The sequence below is a fragment of the Myotis daubentonii genome, chromosome 1 (assembly GCF_963259705.1).
Source record: "Myotis daubentonii chromosome 1, mMyoDau2.1, whole genome shotgun sequence".
Taxonomy (NCBI): domain Eukaryota; kingdom Metazoa; phylum Chordata; class Mammalia; order Chiroptera; family Vespertilionidae; genus Myotis; species Myotis daubentonii.
In genome coordinates this window covers 157326448-157336312 of record NC_081840.1, presented here as the reverse complement: position 1 = coordinate 157336312, position 9865 = coordinate 157326448, and the positions used below count along the sequence as shown (strand labels likewise).

The 9865-nt window shown below is 40.5% G+C and overlaps 1 pseudogene; it reads right to left on the bottom strand.

Annotated features, from left to right (window-relative positions):
- Window positions 1–458: 458 nt before the first annotated feature.
- LOC132215472 (serine/threonine-protein kinase TAO1-like) lies at window positions 459–3538 on the bottom strand (annotated as a pseudogene).
- Window positions 3539–9865: the final 6327 nt, after the last annotated feature.

The following is a 9865-nucleotide window of genomic DNA, read 5'->3' as shown; positions in this document are numbered from 1 at the left end:
TACTAGTAGGCGACCTGTTCCCAAGGAGCAGAGTATTGAAAAGAGAGAAAAGGAAATTAACCTGGCAAACACAACCTTGGCAGGTGATCAAGGTCAACATCATCAGTGGTAAGTCATTTTAATAACATGTTCCCTTGACATGATGTAATGAAAATAGTAACCCATACCCCAGTTTAATCATAAGGAAAATATCAGACAAATTCAAATTAAGGGACATTCTACAAAACACTTGACCAACACTGCTCAAAACTGTCAAGGTCATTGCAAACAAGGGAAGTCTGAAAACTTGTCACTGAGCAGAGGCTACTAGGGAGACATGGTGACTAATGTCATGTGGTATCCTGGATAGGATCCTGGAAGAGAAGAATGACTGGGGAAAACTGGTGAAATCCACAAAGAGTGTGGCGGCCAGTTAATAGCAAGGTACTATGGGAGTTTTTTTGTTTTTGTTTTTTTGCTGTATTATATATTTGCAGTGTTCAGAAAATACTCCCTATCTAGCCAATTTCTTTTTACCACACACATGATGTGTGTGTGTGTATGTATGCATGCATGCACACACACATACATATCAATTCTCCCTTTTAAATTTCTCCAAAAGTTAAAAACAAAAAACAAAACCTGGCAGCCAAATACTATGACATCCAAATTAGTAAACACAAAACAGAACGCTTTAAAAAAATGAATAAAATATAACGTATGCATTCAGCTTCCACACTGCAGTACCCAAGTGAGGAGGCTGCTGGGACAATGTCTGTAGGCAGTTTCTTTTGGCAGACAGCTCCAGCAGAATTGCCACTTTCAACTATTAAGCTATGTGTAAGACAGATGTGACCCACTGGAGATCTGTGAGGTGACACTCGTGCTTCTGCTCATGCCCTGCTCCATCCGTCCCCCAGAAGCTGTTCGCCTCAGAGCCTGAGGGCTGTTGCGGACCCCCATACGGCTACCTCGGGGCACCCCTTGCATTGGCCCTGAGGGGTGACCCCATGGCTGGGGTCCACCTTCATCGGATGGCCCCAAGCTTGAGGTGGGCCACCCATGGGATGACCCCAATGAGGTCCTGGACCCCCAGTAGTGTTGTGAGACCAACCAGAAGCTTCTGGGTAGCTGTGGCTGAATGCCTCAGGGGAGAGATTAGAAAGGACCATGTTACTAAAACCCAGTCTCATACTTTCAGAGTCAAAAGCTTCGATTTCTCTGGCTTGACGCTCCAGCAGGCTTCGTATTCATTCTGTGCGTTCATTCTGCAAAGCCAACATCTCTTCTTCAATCTTTGGTTCTAAGAGTGCCCTTCGTAGGGAGACACTTTGTTCAAGCTCCCAAGCTCGCGATCATGTTGTCCTCGGCTTGCTTCTTGATTTTGCTCTGATATGCGTTCAACAGTTCCAGCTCCTGCTGCAGCTGCGTCTTCAAAACCTGGCACTCTGCTTCCTGTGCTTCATCCAAACGCAGGGCTCGTGTGGATAGCATTTCATTAATGCTGTGGTCATACTGCTCAGCCAAGATGGCTAACTTCCGGGTCTGCTCCTCCTGGAGCCGTTTCAGAAGAGCTTTGTGCTCACTCTTTTTTTTTTTTATTAAAATATATTTTATTGATTTTTTACAGAGAGGAAGGGAGAGAGATAGAGAGTTAGAAACATCGATGAGAGAGAAACATCGACCAGCTGCCTCCTGCACACCTCCCACTGGGGATGTACCCGCAACCCAGGTACAAGTCCTTGACCGGAATCGAACCTGGGACCCTTCAGTCTGCAGGCCGACGCTCCATCCACTGAGCCAAACCGGTTTCGGCTGTGCTCACTCTTTGGTGTAGTCTCCAGTAGGTGATTTCTTACTGCTTTGTACTGTCTGGTTTGGATTTTGCAGGTGTCCTGAAACTGCTTTTTTATTTGGAGTTCTTTAGACTTCAGGCTCTTAGGCTGCTGTCGAACCTCCATGACATGCTTCCGCCTTAGTTCCCGTTCTCTTCGCTTATTATACTCCAGCTGGTTAGTGAGCTCAGTTTGATGCTGTAATCTGATCAACTCACAGCGCATCTTCTGAATTGTGTTGAGGTGACGAAACTCCAGTTCTTGCATGGATTCATGTTGTCGCAGTAGCATGGCATGCTCTAAGTCCTTTTGGGTCTGCCTTTTATTTAACTCCTCCCTGACAAGGTCCTGCTCTAAGTTATGGCGTCCAAGTAACATTCTTCTCTTGAAGCGGCGGGCACTCCAGCTCTAGGCATTGTCTCTGCCATCGAAGAAGATTAGCCTCTTCTTCTGCTTCGAAATGCTATATATTCTCCTTCTGCTTTGAAAGCCACTCCTGTTATTCTTTTTTTGGAGTGCTCTGGTTTTCATTTAGCTCCCCCTTAAGCTGTTCTTTTCGAAGTTTGTATTCGCTCTTCTGGGACTCCAAAATCTATTCAGTTCTTTCTTCTGTTGGGCTTGAATATGTTGCTGGAATTTTTTCTCCTCATTGGCCATCACTTTAGCCTCTTTTTCCATAGCAGCCTGATGTTTCTTGATAAGTTTCTCCATTTCTGCAGCAAAATTATTACTTTGAGTTTCAAGATCTTTATCTAATCTGTGGCGATGTTAATCCATCTCAGCCTTTAGCTTATTTTCTAGTCATCAGCTGCTTTTGATGTTGTTGCCTCGTTCTCTTATAGCCAGACATTTGTTCTCTAAGTTCAGAGTCCTGCTCATGTTCTTGCATTTGCCTTGTAACCAGTGATGCTGTCCGTATAGTAGCAAAGTGTTCTTGATTACGGTAGTGTGATTTATGACGAGATACTTGGGGGGGGGGGTGGAGATTGTGGATCTGATGCTCTTGTTCTAGGATCTCCCTCTTCTTTGTAATTTTCTTCCTCAGGTTTTAAGTGGATGACAGAACTATTAGACATCACTGTATGATCTCCCTCCATCGTGTCTAGCTCACTCTTGTCATCCGAGGCATCTGGAAGACTGTTAACACTACTGCTTTGGCTACTGGCACTAATGAACATACTGGGAATAGACTGATTACTTCCAACACTATTCACTGTTCCTGTCCGTTCAACACCATGATCTTGTTCCTCTTCTTCTTCCTGTGCTTCTACTGCTGGTCCATTATGTGCCTCCTGGAAAAGGAGTTTCTTCATTTTTCTATATTGCAGATTGTCCAGCTCTCTTACTGCATCCTTTGTCCTTTGAATGAGATCTATTAACACTGTTTCAGGGCGCTCCCGGAAAACAAACATGTGCTTTAAAAGTTCCTCTGATGTAGGGCGATCTTGAGGGATTTTCTGGAGGCAAGAATCTACAAAGTTGTGAAAATAATCAGACCATTCATTAGACTGTGGTGTAGGGGATTCATTTTGGGCTATGTGATATAAGGCACTCATTGCATTCATATTAAATAAAGGAGGCTTTCTTTCCACTAGTTCAATACATGTTATTCCAAGAGACCATACATCTACTTTGCTATCATACTGTCCTTCATCCATGGCTAAAATTACTTCTGGGGCCATCCAATTTGGCGTTCCCACAAAAGAATTGGCAGGAGATGCCATGGAAGGTAATGTTGGTTCCTTAATTGTGACAATTGTACCATAGTAATGTAAGGTGTTAATAACAGAGGAAACTGGGTGAGGGGTGTATGGGAGTTCTCTGTACTATCTTTGCAACATTTTTGTAAATCTAAAAGTATTCCAAAATTTAAAAAATCTTATTAAACGATTAAAAGATCTTGGTGTTGAACATCCAATCTAATCCAACTTCCTCATTTATGGAGATAAGACAAATGTGACCTCAGACCTTGGTCAAGTTCACAATTTCATGATTTCATAACTGTGCATACACTTCAGTTCTACCCAAGCGACCTAATTTCCCAAACTTCTGCACAGGGTAAATAAGACAGTGCATGTTAAAGAGTGTTCAGAGCTTAAGAATATAGCCTATTACTGTTAGTTTTATATACTTTGAGAAAAACCAATGTGCAAATTTATAATATAGATAGGTCAGGAAATGTTAATCCACTTGTTAAATGCTTTTTTGTTTATTTTAGAAAAGAATTCACCCAAGTTCCTGTAATAGTAAGCTCTGTACTAAACTAATAAATTATTTACCCACTTTTCCAGACAGCTTCTTTTTTACAGGTAATTTATGCCCAAAATATTGCTCAAACAACAATATTCTGGAGTTAGATTTTCAACCCTATTTCTCTTTTTAAATATTTTTTATTTAGAGTAAGATGGTATCTGTAATATTTTAAGACTATATTAAAACTTCAAACAAATAGACATTCTTATTGGGGAAACAACTTTATATTTTACTCATTAATCTTTTTGCATAATGAAAATCTTCAGGATTTACATTTTCTAGCGAAACATCATGCCTACCCTAAATCTGCAGTTTAAGATACAGAAAATTAGAATACAGAGAATTATGGTGGAAACATTATTAATCAAGGTCTTTAATTATATATGTTGGTAAAATTCATGATCTGAACTCATCTGAGAAATAGCAAATTTAAATTAATTCCCTGGTGAAAAAGAATAAAATGTGATGCCCATAGGGTCATTTTGTATAAGACAATCAACATATTTAGCTGACATCAACTTTTAAATCACTTCACCTTCCCTCTGGTAGTTGGAAAGTATCTTTTATCATTGCAATCATTAAGCAATTATATTTGATTTTAATATTTGTAGCAAAATATGACCAGGACAGGTCTAACAGAAGGTTTCCTAGTCAGCTATTGGCTTGTTTTTAACAGTCTACTTCTTCCTGGGCTTTCTCCTGTAAAAAGCGTAATTCATCCTGGAATGGAACTGTGACCTGTTCATGGGTTGACACCCAACCCCTGAACTACACCACCTAGGAGGAACAAAATCATATATATAATTTTTACAGAGAGGAAAGGAAAGAGAGGGATAGAGAGCTAGAAACATCAATGAGAAAGAAACATCAATCAGCTGCCTCCTGCACACCCCCTACTGGGGATGTGCCCACAACCCAGGTACATGCCCTTGACAGGAATCAACCCTTGGACCTCTCGGTGCACAGGCCAACACTCTATCCACTGAGTCACACCAATAAGGGCAACAAAATCTCATTTATTTGAACTTTTGCCCTGGTGGTCTAGCTCTTTTTTTCTCAAATAAGAAAGGCGAGAAAGACAAAATTATTACATCAATTGTACAAAAGAGAAAATGTCTCAGGGAGGTCACAAAGCTGGTAATGGGTAGATCTGGAGTCAATCCAAGCCTGTCTGACTCCAAAGGTCTTAATTGCAGATGCTACACCATTCCAGTTTAGCACTAGGGTAATTTCACTCTAAAAATGCACTTCTGCCCAAGACAAATTCAACCTGTGCTCTGACCAGGATTGCTTCTGTTGAAAAGAAGGGGAACATTTTTCTAATTTGTTCACTCAGGCATGGGCCTACGGGACTGTGCTAGCTCAGTAAGGAAACTGTATCTGAAGCACACAGATGTGCTACATGGGGGAGGTGGTGGCCCCATTAGTCTGAGCCACTTCTCATGATCTATGAAATCACTTATTTTGCTAGAGAATGCTCCAAAATCATCCTTTCCATGATCTACCCTTTTCCCTGAAGCAATGACAATGGTACAAGTTTATAGTATCATGACTTCCAATCCTCCAACACCCTTTTTGAATATTTACTCCCAATATATTCTTAACAAGATTTCTAGTGCTTCTACTGTGTACATTATTTCTTAGAAGTATTTATTCACACCCATCCAAAAGTTTTTCTATTACCCTGGGAAAGAATAGCTGAACTTAAAAACCAAAACTCAACTGAAATAGCCAGGTGTCCTCTTACAGTATCCCCACCCTTTTTTTATTTATAGATCAATTGTTATAATTGGGGTAGGGAGAGGAAGAGGCAACATGAGTACTTTTGCTTTTTCTCTATTGTATGTAAGTATTTCAGGACGAGTGACCTATCCTCACCACATAGACCAAACTTGTAAACTTTTTTTGTGGTTATTTTTGCCTTTGGCATTTTTCACCAAACTGCTCATTCTGATACCATTCTTCTGCTAGAGTGCCTGATTGGATATCTTGCCTTTCATTTTTATGTCACTCACTATGAAGCCTTCTGTGAAACCCACTGTGATCATTCTGTAACTCGCCCAGTTCTTCCTCAGCAGGATTATTTAGATCTTAGGTATGGTATATATATGATAGACCATGGAATTTGGGGTCCATCCTATTTATTCTCTGTCATTCCTCCTAATATTTCATATTCTAACTGGTCAGGGGGGCATATTGTGGTACAAATACAGAAATATGCAAAGATAGATAGTTTTAGTACTATTTGCTTACCAAGTCTATTTATGGGACTTCATCTTAAGGAAATATTCATGAATTGGTGCAGAAATAGTTAGATGCCAAGATGTTTATCCTAATAATACGTTAATTAGCTAACCTTAGAAACAATTTATAGGTTTAGCAACTGAGTATTGGTTAGATACATTATGGTAGAGCCATCTGATGATTTATTGGTGAGTCTTTACACAGCATGCTGTAACTATAAAGCTCCTAGAAGAAAACATAAGGAATAAGCTTCACAGCATTCATCATGGCAACAATTTCTTAGATTTGACAACAAAAGCACAGGCAACAATAGCAGAAATAGACCAGTGGGACTACATCAAACTAAAATATGCCCAGCAAAAGAAACAATCAATGGAGTGAAAAGACAACCTACAGCCGAAACCGGTTTGGCTCAGTGGATAGAGCGTCGGCCTGCGGACTGAAAGGTCCCAGGTTCGATTCCGGTCAAGGGCATGTACCTGGGTTGCGGGCACATCCCCAGTAGGAGATGTGCAGGAGGCAGCTGATCAATGTTTCTCTCTCACCGATGTTTCTAACTCTCTATCTCTCTCCCTTCCTCTCTGTAAAAAATCAATAAAATATATTAAAAAGAAAGAAAAGACAACCTACAGAATGGGGGGAGGGAGGGAGTGAGAAACATATTTACAAACTATATCTGATAAGAAATTAATATCCAAAATGTATAAGGAACTCCTACAACTCAACAGCGGAATAAACCCAAATAAACTTATTAAAAATGGGCACAGAATTTGAAAAGACATTTCTCCAAAGATACACAAATGACCACCAAGTATATGAAAAGATGCTCAACATCATTAATCGTCAGTGAAATGCAAATTAAAGCACAATGAAATGTTACTTTATACCTGTTAGATGGCCATTTAGAAAAGCCACCCCAAAAAATCCATAATGTAACAAGTATTAACAAGGATGTGGAGAAACTGAAACTTTTGTGTCCTGTTGATGGGAATGTAGAAAGGTGCAATAGCTATGAAAAACAGTATGGGGTTTTCTCAAAAAACTAAAAATGGAACTACTGTATGACCTAGGAATCCTACTTCTGAGAACTTATCTAAAAATTGAAAACAGAATCTCAAAGAGCTATCTGCACTCCCATGTTCACTGCAGCATTATTTGCAATAGTCAAGAGGTGAAAGCAACCTAAGTGTCCATTGATAGATGAATGGATAAGGAAAATTGAATACTATTCAGCCTTTAAAAAGAAGGAAGCCCTGTCATATGCTACAACATGGATAAACCTTGAGGATATTATACTAAGTGAAAAAAGTCAGTTACAGAAAAATAAATGCTACATGATTCTACTTGTATGAGGTGTCTAAAGTCATTAAACTCTTAGAAGCAGGAAGCAGAATGGTGGTTGCTGGAGGGGGGGGAGTAAGTGTGGTACAAATGAAGAGTTGTTGTTCAATGGGTACAAAGTCTCAGTCATGCAAAATGAAAAAATTCTAGAGATCTATTGTATAATAGTGTGCATATCTTATCTAATAAAGAGGGAATATGCAAATTGACCACCATGCTGTAACAATCAAGATGGCTGCGCCCATAGCAGAGGCAGGGATTCCATAACACAAGATGTCGGAGCCCACAGCGGAGACCAAGTTCCCGTAATGAGCCTTAATGAGCAATCAGCAGGGACCTGAAGCTGTGCCCCCTGCGTGGTGGGTCTTGACAGGGGACCTCAGGCTGTGCCCCCCACCCTGGTGCCAGGCTGGGGGACCTCAGGCTGTCCCCCAACGCTGCCACCAGGCCAGGGGACCTGAGACCATGCCCCATGCCCCAGCACCGGGCTGTGGGACCTGAGGCCACAGCCCCGCCAGGTGGGGCTAGATGGGGGACCTCAAGGCATACCCCCTGCTCCAGGCCGGGGGACCTGAGGCTATACCCCTCTACTGGTGGGACTTGATGGGGGGACCTCAGGTCACATCCCCTGGCCCAGGCCAGGGGATCTCAAGGCGCACCCCTCAGCCCAGGCCTGAGGACCTCAGCCGAACCCCGTGCCCTGGCGGGGTTTGACAGGTGTGGGGCCAGCCAGGTCTGGATCTAGCCCAATGGTGGTAGGGCCAGCCTGGTCTGGGTCTTGCACAATTTCGAGGCACACATGGGTGGGCAGGGACTTGACTCTGGTTCCTGTGGCATGCCTCAGACTCTGACAGGAAAAAGATTTTCATATACATTTTACTAATTTTCTTTCATCTCTGACACTTCTATTATAGAGAAAGGGCAAATAGCAATATTAAAATATTTCCTCTAATTAATTACCTTTTAATGTGCATGAATTTTGTGCACCAGGTCACTAGTAGTTAATATTTATTTTAGTCTTTTGAATTGTCTCACTTCCCAAAATTAAAGGATCTTTTTGTTTTGTTTTGTTTTTAGTTACTTTTGTTTACTTTAGAAATGAAGACGTATTAGTCTGGAATAAGAAAAATGTTTTCTGAAGCTATTTCAAAGTTTTCTTGCAAAAACATTGGAATTTCATTCATCCATTTTATTCCACAAATACTTACTGAACGGTTACTCCTGTTGGGATAGATACCTCATGAGAAGTATACTATCACTTATTGCAGTGATGGCGAACCTATGACACGCGTGTCAGAGGTGACACACGAACTCATTTTTTTGGTTGATTTTTCTTTGTTAAATGTCATTTAAATATATAAAATAAATATCAAAAATATAAATCTTTGTTTTATTATGGTTGCAAATATCAAAAAATTTCTATATGTGACACAGAACCAGAGTTAAGTTATAGTTTTTCAAAATGCTGACATGCCGATATCAAAAGGTTCGCCATCACTGACTTATTGTGACTTTGAATAAGTCACTTAACCAGCCATGAGTTTCACTTTCTGATTTTGAAAATAGGGATAATAATACATATTAACTAGGTTAATAATATTAACAAGTACAAAAGCAGCATATTAACTGTAAAATGCTGTCTTTTTTATGACTATTCTCTTTCCTAGTATGATTAATTGATTGTGTTTTTCCAGATCCCCGCCCCCCCCCCCCCCCAATGTATGAAAGTGACTCTGCTTTCATCAAACCACGCCTTCCTATGGTCTCTTCAATTTCCAATAGATTCCCAAGTTAGTTTCTGTCTTCTCTGCATATCCATCTCCAGCTCAGCAACCATGAGCTAACTTTGCTCTAAATCTTCTCACACAGGACAATAGAGTAGACCATGACGAAATTAAACCTTATTTTCCTTTTTAATTTCTCAACTCCTGAATTTTTTAAAGTAATGTTTTCCTCTTAAATTAAAAAAAAAATCTCAACCTTCATACCTCCCTTTCTAGTCTTTGATCACTCCCACAGTACCATATAACTGACCTGCAAAGGTGGCCCAGAGCTCACCTTTGCATTTCCATGCTTCATGGACTGATTTTTTTCTTTAAATATATTTTTTACTGACTTTAGAGAGAGAAACATAGATGAAATAGAGAGATGGAAACGTCAATGTGAAAGAGAAACTTAGATCAGCTGCCTCCTGCATGTCCCCTTCTGGAGAT